The sequence below is a fragment of the Grampus griseus genome (genome assembly GCF_964374135.1).
Source record: "Grampus griseus genome assembly, contig: HAP1_SCAFFOLD_207, whole genome shotgun sequence".
Classification (NCBI taxonomy): Eukaryota; Metazoa; Chordata; class Mammalia; order Artiodactyla; family Delphinidae; genus Grampus; species Grampus griseus.
Window position 1 is genome coordinate 182,105 of NW_028133245.1, and position 14,665 is coordinate 196,769.

General features: G+C 38.4%; 1 pseudogene across 1 annotated transcript in view; it reads right to left on the reverse strand.

Moving 5' to 3' along the window:
* Positions 1-6,348: 6,348 nt before the first annotated feature.
* LOC309817784 (centrosomal protein of 78 kDa-like) overlaps positions 6,349-14,665 on the reverse strand; it is a 30,716-nt pseudogene continuing 22,399 nt past the window's right edge. Inside the window, exons 10-14 of the transcript in view lie at positions 11,060-11,137; positions 9,681-9,839; positions 8,686-8,857; positions 8,315-8,363; positions 6,349-7,759 (exon numbers count right to left, since the gene is read on the reverse strand). The product of the transcript in view is annotated as a centrosomal protein of 78 kDa-like (transcript). The remainder of the gene's footprint in view (positions 7,760-8,314; positions 8,364-8,685; positions 8,858-9,680; positions 9,840-11,059; positions 11,138-14,665) is intronic.

A 14,665-nucleotide genomic window follows, 5' to 3' on the forward strand; every position in this document is an offset into this window, starting at 1 on the left:
TGTTTTCTCTCATGTGATTCTCCATCCGCTGACCCACTCTGACTATAAAAACGCACTGTACCAGGCCTCACACAGTCCCTGAAACGTCCTTTTAGTAGGACACTATGGTAGTGACAAGATTGAACAGATATAAAGAATGCTGTAAAAAAGGACCTGTCTTTTTTGTTGACTCCATCCCATAAAATTCCACAGCCACACTGCATGAGAAACATGAGACATCCATTAAGATCATGTTCCCATTAGTTCCCCAAATCTAGCTAGAACTAGATTTTGCAGAAATTGAAGACACATCTTGTGGCCTGACTGCTGAAAATGAGTGTCTCGGGAGTCAGAGAGGCATTGCTGCTCAACGAAGTCAAGAATGCCCTTTGCTAATTGTTTCTCCTCCATTTCTGAGGGAATTTAAATCCATGATCGGCACCATATATTATACTTCAATACTGTTCATCATCCATCTTGTACGTATTTGCAGGAAAGAATGTTGCCCAAGTCATTATATCCCGCCATGATTCACAGTCGTATGACCTTAGGTGGCAGCTCAGCAGGAGCTTACCGGTGCCTTAAATCAACCCTGTTGTGGACATACAAGAGCATGACCTCTGACTTCCCAAGCTGTCTCTTCATGAAATGAAAATGGAACTGAGAGTTTAGGGGAAAGTTTTGAAAGTGTCTGGCTCTTGTAGTCATCTAATGAGGTCCTCATTTCTAGCTGCTAAGCATGCCCTTTAATTGGTGGTCACTCGAAAATCAATGATAATATAACTGTCCAACTCTTTGGAGCTATTTTTCTCTCTGCTTTCTATCCTGCAAGTACACGATAAAAAGCAACCACCCATTCAGCCATTATCTTGTGTCACTTACTATTCAGAGATCAGTCTTCCTTTATGTGCTCCTTCAGGAAAGACCTGGGTTGTACTTTTCACTTGCCTTTCAGGCAGAGAGTAGAGTCCTTGGCACAGATTAAGTCCTCAAAAATGTTAGATGGGTGGATGAGTGGGCAGTGGATTGCAGCACATGAGCAACTACAGTAGCATTGTGATACATGACAAGGAAATGACCTCAGTTGGGGAAATAAATGCCTAGCACATATGCCACCACTTTCCCCTTCCATCTTCATTACAGTCCTTACTAATCTATTATGACATTTTTCCCCATTGGGTCTAGACATGACCTCAGGATGCTTGTAGAATATAAACAGTCCTGTGCAATGTAAACCTTGTATAATGTAAACAATGCTTTACTGTTTGATTTGAGTTGGGACACAAGAAGAATCCTATTTTCCGTCCATAACACAGACGTTGGGAATAATAACTAATGCTCATGTAAACATATAGATTCATAGGATAGAAAAAATAATTTTTAAGAAATGACCTAGTACAGACTCAGGGGGAAAATATACGTTAACTTGATTATAGAAATTTGGTTCAGCCACTCAGCTTCAACCTTCAAAAATCATGTCACTTTTTATTTTAAATCAACGTATGAATCCAAGGTATAGCAAAATAAACCATTAACCTTGTAGAACAGGGCCCTTCTAGATACGATCTCGTTAGGACCTGATCCTCCATGGTTGTATCTACACAGAGGGGTAATGCCAGTCCCCTACTGGGAAGTTGAATTGGAGGAAGAGATAGACAGAGATACTATGGATAATTCTAGACTGACATGGTCATCAAGAAGTCCTATGAAAAATAATTTCTGGTGAGTATAGAGTAAATCATCAATGAGAAATGGAGAGGATTGGAATTAAGTAGACTCATCACTAGTCCGTGGTTATTACCAGTGTACCAGTTTAGCAATGAATTACTCAAGGTAATTGATGCTAGGTGGTATATCAAACACTCCTGAAAGCCAAGTGTCTTAACTTAATAAATGTTTATTTCTCTTGTCAGAGACCCGTGTGAATTAGGTGGTTCATTCTTAGCAGATTGCTTTCAAGTAGTGAATCAGGAACCCATGCCCCCTCCACCTTGAGGTGTTGTCTTAAATGCATGACTACCTAAACTACAGCAGAAGGGAACATGGGCAATCATGCATAATATCTCCTGGCCAGGCCTGAAAGTGGTAGACCCATACCCTTTCAACAAGAATGCAAAAACTTGACCTCTGCCTGGCTCCAAGGGAGGTTAGAAAAGGTCATTGTTCTGTGTGTCCAGGAAGAGGAGAATGAAATGCATCTCACTGTCTCATCCATAGCTGAAGGCAGGTAATCTGTGACAGAGAGCAATGTTTGCAGATGGTGATACATGAAGATTGAGGAAGATTGATTTCTCAGTCATTGAGGAGTACTGTTCCATCTAACTGAGTTCGGAATGGTAATAAAGTCATCCACTGAAAACTTACCAATCTAGTTTGTGTGCAAGGTATTATGAATTATAGTCTTACCGTTAATTTAGCGGACCCACAAATATTTACATCTACCAAGCACCGTGCTGGCGACTGCAGCTTACCAGTACTTCTTTCCTGGGCCCTGGATAATTTCCAGTAGTTGGTATCAGGATCTAAGCTATCCACTTGATGTGGACACTAGTACCCTCGTAGCCCTCTCACAGGAGCCTTTAACCATTCGTGGCCAAAAACAAAGGAAATGGGCAAGAGTTACTGCTCTGCTTATCAGAAAGTGTCTCCTAAAGTCTTGTCTCCTAAATCATTTTTCTGGCCCCTTTATAGTAATTCTTTCTTTATTCACATTTCTTGGCCTACTGAACACTATAATCAAATCCGCCCTCAATTTTCTTTTTCCTGAAGTATATAAAACTACATTTTCTTCAGCCTTTTTTTAAAAAAAAGGATAATTATCTTGTTTATTTGTATTTGGAAAATCTAATGAGATCACACATTTAAAAATCACATACTATCAAAAGATAGATAGTAGTAGTAATTCCTTCTGGAATATTTTTCCCCCTCATCCAACCAATGTTAGGTCCCTTACCCCCTTTCTTAGCAACTTTTATTAATTTCTTACGTGTCTATCAGAAGTTTTTTGTGGCAAAGGTACATGTGTATGTTTCAGAGGTTACTGTTGTCATGAATTCACAGAAGCCAGAGCCTGGAAAGCATTAAGTGGTCCTGAGCACCCCATTTCCAATGAGAGAGCGTAGCAGTGCTCAAACGGCTGGGTGTCCTATAATTCAACTCAATTCTGGCACTATCTACCTGTAGATAGCATCAGATCTCACATGTTAAGGGCTCAGTCCAGCAGGAATGCACACACACACTTCAGGTGCCAGTCACCAAGTATATGTTGTCACCTGTGCTTCTGACCCTTGTACCACAGATCAGAGGTTCCAACGACCCCCTTCTTAGCTTTAATTAATTTGCCCAAGTGACTCATAGAACTCACAGAAATATTCTATTAACTAGATTAACCGGTGTATTATAAAATGATAAAACTCAGCAACAGCCAGATAGAAAACATGTATAGGACGAGGTATGGGGAGAAAGCATGGAGCCCACTCTCCCCAAATCTCCATGTGCTCACCAACTGGGAAGCTCCCTGAACCCTGTCCTTGGGGGTTTATGGAGGCTTCAGTACACAGGCGTGACTGAATAACTCATTGGCCATGGGCGATTGAGCTCAGTCTTGAGTGGCTCTTCCCTGCCCTGAGGGCAAGGGGGTGGGACTGAAAGTTCCAACCTCTAATCACAAGGTTGGCTCCACAGGCTGCCCGCTCCCATCCTTAGGTGCTTTCCAAAGATCACCTTGTTAACATAACAAAAGACACCATTATCATCTCATCACTTAGGAAATACCAAGGGTGTTAGAAACTCTGTGGCAGAAACTGGGACAGAGACCAAAAATATAATTCTTATTACTCCTAAAGCACAGTTATCTAGGTAAATGTTTGTATCACCCCAAACAGGCAGTAGTCACCAGGGAAAATAAGTTAATTGCCAGTCTTTTCTATTAATTTTTAAAAATCAGATTTAAGAAGAGAATTTTTTTAATGGCCAGTGAAAATGTCTCTTACTTTAGCTCTTGCCCTTTTCTACTTATTATTTATTTTTTCAATTTTTAGTTTAGTTTTGAAAAGTGTCTTTAAGTTATTTTAAGGTTAGAACCGAACCTTCCAGGGTTAAAAAATATTGCGTCTCTTGAAAGAGATTATTTTAGACTTAGTGAAATGGATTTGATGCTAGAGAACATGTGACATCATACATTTGACCTTTTTGAAATGATTTACGTTATATCAGCTACACTTTAAGTCCAGCAACTGTAACCAAAAAAAAAAAAAGAAAAAAAAACCCTACTAATTAAGGCAACTTTGCAGATTGATGGCATTAGATTATCAATTAAGATCTCAGTTTTAAACCAGATTTTTCCTCTAAATAGTGATCCAAAGAACACTAGTTTTAGGGTCAGTCTAATTAGTCAGACAGCTTCCTGATTGTTTAGCGCCTTCACTTGAAGTTTGTTAAATATTTTGAATATCACCTATGCTCCCATGGGACATTAGTGAATGTGAAGTCAACAAAAGAAAAAAAAAGTAAGAAAAAGGATTTTGTAGTAAAATAAACTTGAGAAATCCTGGGTTCAGTAAATTTAAACATGTTTCGTGACTGCAGGACTTTTGAGATGTGGAATGAGCTATAATGTGCTCTGTGAATTTCACTGTTAAGTAGAGTTTGGTCTGAAGTGTTTTTAAACTTTATTTGGCTCTACAACCCTTTGTCAGTGGAACATTTTAAAGGACTCTTTGTTTCCAGCAACTTTGGAAAATGCTGTTCTGGTCTCAGTTAAGCCCTTGAAATCTTAGCATTTGGAAGGAGATCCACACACAAGCTCATCCAATTTCTGGTACAGAAATCTACCATGTATCCATGCTATAGGCTCACTCAGCTGTGGATGAGTATTTTGATAACAAAATGCTCACTACCCATAAATCAGCTGATTCTATAGTCGGAATGCTGGTCTGTTAGGAAGTTTTAACCTTTTAAGTGCCTTTTACTATTAGAAAATTTTAAGTTTTAAAATTTTGTCTATTGGACCTAGATCTGATCTCTGGATTAAGATAAGTCCTACTCAAGTAAAAGAATCCTTATTTTTCAAGGATGATTTGTACATGAAAAAAAAAAATCCATATACTTAAAATCATCTGTAGTGACTGAAGAGTAATTGAAAATACATTTGAAAATAATTTTCATTTGAAATTTATGTCAAAATATGTTATTATATAAACGAATCCAGTATATTTTCTGTTATAGCCAGTAAAATTTAGGTTAAATTTTAATTAAGCACAAGTGCCACAATTAAAAAAAAAGAATTACATTTTGTTTTGAGTGATTATTTCAGCAAAACTGGTTTATGGGACAGTAAACTGTCCTTCACTGCATGTTCAATGTTAGCAGCTCAAACAGGCTAATTCTGGTAAAAATTCAACAGTTTTCCGAGGCCTTCTCTTAATTATTTGATACTCAATTGTTTTTTCTTTTACTTCTATTGTATCTCTTTTTTAAATTGTTAACTACACATCCTCATTTATCAATGGCTTTGTATGTTTAACCCAGCAGATCTCTGGTATTATTTACAATGGCTTCATGATATTATATCTTTAAAATTCAGAATTCCACTTTAAAGTTGATTTGAATTTTATTTCTATTATATGGTATTATGTTTATGTTATGAATCCATCAGTGAGTAATTTGCTGAAACAGGATGATCAGTTTGCTGACTTAGAAGGGCTGGAATCTATAGACACCTTAAAATTAGGATGTAGATAACGAATAGTTGGATGACAAGAAACCCTGTTATATGAAAACAGGGATAATGAGTGTTCCAAATCTTATCTTTTCTGTTCTTACTTTTCTCCAAAGGTTAGCTCTAGAGTCCTTAATTCTCCATTCAGCATTAAATTATTGACTATTTTGCCACAACTACTGAGCCTGCGCTGTAGAGCCTGCGAGTCACAGCTACTGAAGCCTGTGTGCCACAACTACTGAACTCCATGCACCTAGAGCCCGTGCTCTGCAACAAGAGAAGCCACCAAAATGAGAAGCCTGCACACCGCATAGAAGAGTAGCCCCCGCTCACCGCAACTACAGAAAGCCCGCGTGTAGCAATGGAGACCCCACACAGCCAAAAATAATTATTTTTTAAAAAGTGGATGTATTTAAAAAAACCCCAAAAGGTCCTACTGTATAGCACAGGGAATTATATTCAATATCCTGTGATAAACCATAATGGAAAAGAATATGAAAAAGAATGTATATAAATGTATAAATGAGTCACTTTTCTGTGCAGCAGTAATTAACACAACACTGTAATTCTATACGTCAATAAAAAATAAAATTTAAAAAAACTGCCATAAAAATCACCACAGAAGGGGGACTTCCCTAGTGGTCCGGTGGTTAAGACTTCGCCTTCCAATGGAGGGGGTGAGGGTTCGATCCCTGTTTGGGGAGCTAAGATCCCACGTGCCTTGCGACCAAAAAACCAAAACATAAAACAGAAGCAATACTGTAACAAATTCCATAAAGACTTTAAAAATAGTCGACATCAAAAAAAATCTTTAAAAAAATCACATAAATCAGAAACAAATGAAACATAATAAAGTCCATACATTAAAAAAAAAGAGCATGGGTTCTGGTCACATCCCAGCTTCCCACTTACTTACAGCTGTGTAATTCTGGGCAACTCACATAATGTCTCCTCAGACTCCTCATCTATAAATGGGGATGGTAATAGTTCCCTACCTCATACTGTTGCTGTAATCCATAAACACGGTTAAGTGCCTTGGTAAATTGTTTGATGCTCTCTGTGAATTAAAATATGTCAATGGCTTCTGGCCATACGATTTATAATAGTTTGACAGTTAACCAAATGGTAAAACTATGCCATTTATTATTCCCATCTCTTTTTACCCCTTACCCTGTTTTGTTGTTTATGTTTTCTCCCACCACAGAGTGTTAGTTCCAGGAGAGCAAAAGCTTTATTTTGTTCACTGCTGAAAGCAATAGCACCCAGAAAAGTACTGTACATATGAAGCCCTCAGTAAACACTAGCTGAATGAATGGTGCAAACTGTCACAAGGAAAAATACACCAAAACTTTCATTATAATAAAAAAGTATAGATAAATCTTTCTCTAATGGCTTCCAGTCAAGTATTTTAAAACACCATATGCTATAATAAAAACATAAGTAATTTATTAAAATTGGAAGGCAAAAACATAATTTTAAAAGATTTTAAAATATTTAGACCTATGTTAGGTGTGATGGAATATGGATGCTTTCTGGAAATTCACAATCAGATCCAAGAGTATCACTTTCAGAATGTTCTAGTAGACTGAGTTTACTTTTAGTTGTCTTTGAAGAAACAGTCACTATTGTACTCTCTTTCTTAACAGAAATGTGTTTTTTCGAAGACTCACTTCTAATTGGTTCATTAAGCAAAGAATTATTTTGCCCAATTCCTTTGCTTTTCTGCTTTACAGGTGAGTCAGAGCAGGAATGCAGGTCCTTCCCAGGTTGTTTCTTAGCAGAGTAGTTTTTGGTATATTATGCTCTGGTCATTTTCTCTGAAGAAGACCTGCTATATCTAGGTAATTCCTCTTCTTTTCTTTGACTTCCAGTTCCAGAAATGACGTCTGCTGAAGGAGAACATGTTCTAGCAATGAAATCTTCAAAAGACTCCTGCTGCTGCTCTGTGACTGCGACCCCCAGGTTGTCTTTGGAAGTTTCTAAGGCCTCCTGAGTAGAGACTGGGACATGGAAGGAGTCGACAGGCAAAGGAATCCCAGCATCACCTGTAATTTTCTGAAACTGGAGGGAAAGACAAAAGACAAGACAAAAATTCAGTGATGAACAAAGCCAACCATTAAAAAGTAGAGTTCAAAACTTCAGTGTTACTCTGTGATCTTATTATTAACACAGTCAATTGATTATTCAGAAGATTTCAGAGCCAGTTTTTCTCTAATTATATCCTGCCAAGTGATTCTCAGCTTAACCTAGCTATATCCAAGGCTATGTCCGCTACATTTTCAGACTTTGGTGACTGGGGTAGTTATTACCCATTTCCTTCCCCTCACTGAAAAATAAAACCCTACTCTGTAAGAAAATTAATTTCTTTGCTATCCTCCAGGCACATGTGAACAGTATATAATATAGTTTGTGACCAGACTGTCAGTTCCCAAGACCAGTCAGTTCCCAAGACCAGTCTGAGATTGGCTGAGCTGGGCGAAGGGGGCTCCAAGTGAGGCTGGAGGAAAAGCTGACAGGTTTCCCCTCCCATTCCCATGACCAGGTGAGTCACTGTAATATCTTACGTATCAGCTATGTCAAGATTACTTATTTTAAAAATTGTATCAGTACGTGTACCTCCATTAGTGTTCCTTCATTGTTAAGCTGACTGCATACAAATAGAAACCTAGATAAAATATGAATAGAACAGACATTTATACAACTTAAAATTTGGGATATTTTCTGTAATGTTTTCTTGCTTCATTAAGGAGAGTTTGCTTTAACTCATACACTTTCGAAAGAACTTCCAGTTTTCTTATGTACAACAATACAGTATCATGAAACGGGCCCACATTTACTAATCTCAGATTTGGAGAGGACTCCAGAGTCTTCTAGCTCCCGAGCACGTGAACTATTAGAGACTGACCATTATTATTTTCTCTCTGACTTGGTCATTTCCTTTTTGCTAATCACTCTTAGAATCCTTAAGTGCTGTCCTCTCCACTTACTTGGAGATTTTGCGTTGGTCCTGGGGCACTCTGCTTTGACTCTGATTTTTCTTCTTCAAGTGCCTTCTTTTCTTCTTTAGGTGGACTACTAACAGTAGAATTCATCTGGGGACGACCTAGTAAATGAAAATCTGACTGATCTATACCAGCCATTGTGGCCAGCTGCCCAAGCCTGGACCAGAGGAGGAGAGGAGAAAAGATAAAGGTTATTATAATCACAGAAGAGCAGTTTAGATTTCCCCAGACCTACAATCATGAAATACTTCTAAAATCTTAAAAGCCAACATCCTACTCCATACTACAAGCCTCTCTCTCCCCCAAATTCTCAGCCCTTTCCAGATTCATCCTCTAGGAGACATCCCACTGTCTCACTAGCAGCTTCAACATGTACCGTGCACCCCGTCCACTGCCAGTCACACCTCCATTCCCACACTTCTTTACCACCTTTCCTCCAGTTTCCAAGAATGTGTTTGTTCCTTCCTTCCCAACACCAACTCATTCACTGACAAAACACCACTCCATCAACTATCAATCTCCACTTCCCTCTTTCAGCAAAATTGCTCACGGTTGAGAACCACTGACCTATATCTTCCCTGCAGATTAATAATAATTTTTATGTCTAAGACAAAAATAACTTTAATTCAAACTTATCAAACAAGCAAAGTAAATGAAAGATAGGAAAATTCTTATCCATTCCCGAATATTTTCAATGAAAACTGCTTTCAATTTAGTCTTTACAAAAAACTGTACCGACTAATTACTCTGTCTACAGGTTACTCTTTTATAATGGGCTCCCCACTCTACCAAAGCAGGCTCCCCTATTTGCATTTCTTAAAAAATTTAATTCCTCCTTTTAAAACGTCAACTATATTACCTATAATTACACTAAATTTGGCTAAATATGGCCACGTAAGTGATGAAAATTGCTCCAGTTCCTCAGCAAACTACCATTATAGTCGCAAAGAGAAGAACGCCATGAAGAGAAATGAACTAACCCAGCATCTTTAAGGAGATCCAAGAAAGCATGGAACTTCTGAAAAGAATTCTCAATGCTGCCCAAAACACCTTCATCATCCAGGATCATGCTTGTGGACATGAAGGGCTTCAGACAAAGAGAAAGTTACATTTCTTAACTGGGCATTTTCATGTTCTAACTATAAAAGAAGACGGAAAATGTCTGACATGATTTTTTTCTCATTGTCATCAAAAGTAGTCTTGCCTAGTTTCAAGGGACAAAACTAAAACACTCAAAATGTAATTAATCTGTAATTAACCTAACTCTCCACCAGTAAAGACAGAGACCATTATCACATAATAACCAAAACCCCCAGGCACCCAACAAAGTTTCCTATATAACGCTTAGGTGGTATATAAGTAAACCAAAGTTATCGTTTTATTAATGATCTTTCACGAAAGATCACATTTCTAACTGGTTCAATTCATAATGGAGCCTCATTCCACATCAGAAAATTACCTGCTTTAAGTTTCCCTTAAATTAGAAAGTGAATTATAGAATCTAATCTGAACAAAACATATTACAACTCTGCTGAATGTTAAGAATTAACTTTAGTGAACAAAATATCTAATGCTTACGTTTAAAAGTCCTAAATCATACCCAACCCAATTTATTAAATGTACGATCACCAATGTTTTCTTTGGCTCCTTCAAAATACTCACTCCCGTGCACTCTTCCCCTTCCGCTCATCACCTATGCACTTAAAACCCCCTATAAGCTCAACTCCAGTATTTCTCAGAAAGGCTGTTATGTTCATGTTGCCTTATATAAGCAGGTGCTCACCATTTATTGAATGAGTGTCTGCCAATCCAGTGGATATGCACTTTGAAAAATTCCTCCCTACGCTCAACCTCTGATAAAGTATATTTAGAACTTTTTAGATTATGCCCTGCTTTCATGCACATTACCTAATGTAATTCTTATAGTATATATTTTTATCTTTCATTGCATTCTTAGAAGTTTTCCAATATCTTAAATTTATTTAAATGATTCACTTTCCTAATTCATTGCCAGGAGAGTCTCATCATGTCTTTTATGCTACTGTATATATAGTATATGCACAAAAAGTGCTTTCTTGAATCAAAGAATCATGAACAGATCATAAGCTAATGTCATAAAGCGCATGTGCGCGCGCACACATACACACACACACACACAACGAGATTTTCATATTTTTAAAAACATGCTTTCTGGAATATAGATCATATCATCACTAAATACCAGTAAATGCAAAAGTCCATATGATACAACCAATTTGCAACATATTACAGTTTTAAAGTTTACAAACTATGTGTATATGGATTAAAATCAAATCGAAATAAAACCAAAACACTCCCAAAAGTATAAGAAATTGTTTACTTCATTGACTCATTTATCAGCCTTAAGTCTTATTACTCTTTCCTCCTTTAACTGCTTTAGGCACTCCTCCAGTTTTTCCTAAACAGAGTAAATGTTATAACTAATTCGTAGTATAATATCCAAAAGCCTTTCCAGCTATAGGACTCATCAGGATTTAGGGGCAGAGCCAGAAGTGAACTCAGCTTTTAGTCTGCTACTGGTAATATCATACCATGCTAGTGAAATGAATTATCAAAATCTATCAAATTAGCATAGTAAAGATTTATTTAAATTCCACTTTTTCCAACATAAATTTGTGGCAGCCCACCATAAAAGGCATATGCGTATAACATAGCAAGTCAGAAATAAATAGTTAAGAACAAGAAAGAAAAGTTCTATTTTTATTTGTGGGTCTCTTTATAGTAGGAACTCCTATTAATGAACATGCTTAACACACCTGAATTGCATAATTGCAGATTCAAAAGCATTTTTTTTTAAAGTAATCACTTTATTTTATTTTATTTTTTTTATTGCGGTACACGGGCCTCTCACTGTTGTGGCCTCTCCCGTTGCAGAGCACAGGCTCCGGACGCGCAGGCTCAGCGGCCATGGCTCACGGGCCCAGCCACTCCGCGGCAAGTGGGATCTTCCCCGGATCGGGCATGAACCCGTGTACCCTGCATCGGCAGGCAGGTGGACTCTCAACCACTGCACCACCAGGGAAGCTCCAAAAGTGATCACTTTTAAAGCAATTTACAGTCAAGCACTGTTCCTGGAGTTCCCTGGGCATTAAATCTAATCATCAAAACCCTAAGAGGGGGCTTCCCTGATAGCGCAGTGGTTAAGAATCTGCCTGCCAGTGCAGGGGACACGGGTTCGAGCCCTGGTCCGGAGAGATCCCACGTGCCTCGGAACTAAGCCCGTGCGCCACGACTACTGAACCTACGCTCTAGAGCCCCCGAGTAAAAACTACTGAGCCTGCGTGCCACAACTACTGAAGCCTGTGCGCCTAGAGCCCGTGCTCCGCAACAAGAGAAACCACCGCAATGAGAAGCCCGCACACCACTACGAAGAGTAGCCCCCGCTCGACGCAAGTAGAGAAAGTCCGAGAGCAGTATCAAACACGCAGCGCAGCCAAAAACAGATAAATAAAATAAATTTATTTAAAAAACAAACCGTACGAGGAAAGAACAATCACTAACTCCATGTAATTTTACAGATGAGGGAAACAGAGGCAGAGAAGTAGAGTAAGTAGAGCAGCACAGCCAAGGTCACACCACTAAGTAGCAGAGCCACACTGTGGACTCAGGAAGCTGGGTGCCGTTCCTGCTCACGGAGGTGGTAGTCTTCCCATTCACCAAGGTCACTGAAATAAAATGAACACTGATAAACTCCCTTAGGAGTTTCAGGAAATAAGACACTTCGGTCCGTGAAGTGGGGACACTGCTTGCAATAGGCAGAATTCTAACAGAGCCCCTAAGACTCCTACTTACTGAAGTACACAAACCTTCCACTTATCCAATCAAACTCTAAATCTAGGTGCTGCAGTGAAGGGATTTTGCAGACGGAATTAACGTTCAAAATCAGTTGTTTTTTTAAGATGGGGAGATTATTGTAGGTGGATGTGACCTACTCAGGCACCCCATGAAAAGGACCTGAACTCTTCCTGAATTGAAGTACAAAAGGGACAAGAGGGAGACTCTCCATTGCTGGCTCTGAAGAAGTCCAATGGTGTGGCAGGGAAGGCAAGTGAGAGGCCTCTAGGAGCTGAGACTGTCCCCCGACTGACAGCCAGCAAGGAAATGGGGACCTCTGTCCTGCAACTGCAGAATCTGAATTATGCCAACAAGCCGAAGAATCTCGGAGCCATTCTTGCCCAGAGCCTCTGGATGCTAACACAGCCAGACTGACATCTTGATTTCAGCTCTGTGACCCACACAAACTATGGTGAACATCCAACGTTTGGGGCTCAATGTCTTACACTTAAATTTCACGTGCTTTAACACTCTCAGGAGGGAACTCACATGTTCCCGTGTGGATCTGAGCAGGAAACCCAGTCATGCTGTGCCCGGACTTCTGACCTGCAGAGCTGTGAGCTAGTCAAATAGGTATTGTTTTCAGTCAGTAAGAGTGTAGTAAAAGAATCAATATCCTACTCAACCTCCAGGTTCGTGAACAAAATAAATGACTGTCATTGTTTTAGGCCACTGTTTCGGGCTGGTTTCTTATGCAGCGATAAACAATCAGAATTCCTATACTTATGAAAACAGTACGGTATATTTATACCTTTTAACTGCTTTGAACAATCACTTAAAGAATGAGGAACTCTATTATATGCCATCATTGGGAGAGGAACTGGTATCACTTTCTGGAGAGTAACTCTTGGTACCTAACAATAATCCTACATCAGGGGTTTACCCTAAGGAAATCAAAGATGTGGGCAAAGATTTATCTATCAACATGATGTCATAAGATTGTTTATAACCAAACCCTAGAAGAAAGCTAAGAGCCTCCAAATTGGGACTGGTTTAAAGAAAAACAGCTCACCGTCTGAAGGAATGCGCCATGAAGCCACTAAGAAAAGAATGACAAGAGGTCTCGACCAGAGTTAATGAATGGGCTTCAGGAGTTCTACATTCATAATATATCTGTGCGTTTTTCCTGGGAGATGATGCAAAAGCTTAATCAAATTCTCTGATGTAGAAGAGTATTTAGTGACATGGCAAAATAGTTTTGATACTTTTTTAAGACAAAAGAGCAGATTAGGTGTGTGGACACGCAGAGGTGGCTTCTATTTCCTTCAAGAAGCTGTTCATTGTTTACAAACATTTGCTCAATGAACATAATTTTTATATTCAGAACATGTTTAAAAAACTGAGAGTCTAAGAACTTCAAATTCTTTAATGTTCCATTACTAAAGCCAGTCAAGTTTTCAATGGGGAAAAAGGAAAAAAAAGCAAAATTCCTCTACTTTTAATACGATGGTTTAATCAATCTTCTAGTTGTGTTAGAAGTGTTAAATTTTTGTGAAAAAGTGTATCCTTCTCCTACAAAGTATTCATAATTCATGTCCCTTACATGGAAATATGGAACCAAAAAAGTTAGAAAGTAAAATTGCTTGATATTCTATTACTTAAGTAAGACTAATGATAAGGCTTTGGAATAATTTTCCTTCCTGTCATCTGCTCTCCTTCCTCCCTTCTGTACACTGGCTAGGGTGATTTTTCTGGGACAAAGCTTCCATCATATTGGATATCAAATTTTATGTTCAACTTTTCTCCATTTAACATTGAAATCAATCATTTCTCATATAATCAGGGGATTCATAACCGTGATTTTTTTTTGTGGGCTACAAAATATTCCACTGAGTGGGTTTACTGGTTAACCATTTTACACATTTAAATTCTTACCAACTTTTCAATATTATCAGACAATAACCGTTTTTATGCATGAAAGCTTTTTTCCATATTGAGAATAACGTTCTTACAATAAATCCATAAAAATGAGTTTGAGATCAAAGCAAATGAACATTTTTAAGGCTCTGAGGTACCTGTCTCCAAACTTCTTTCCAAAAGATTTCTGAGATTTTACACTGCCATCAGCGACGTATCACTTGGTATATAACCT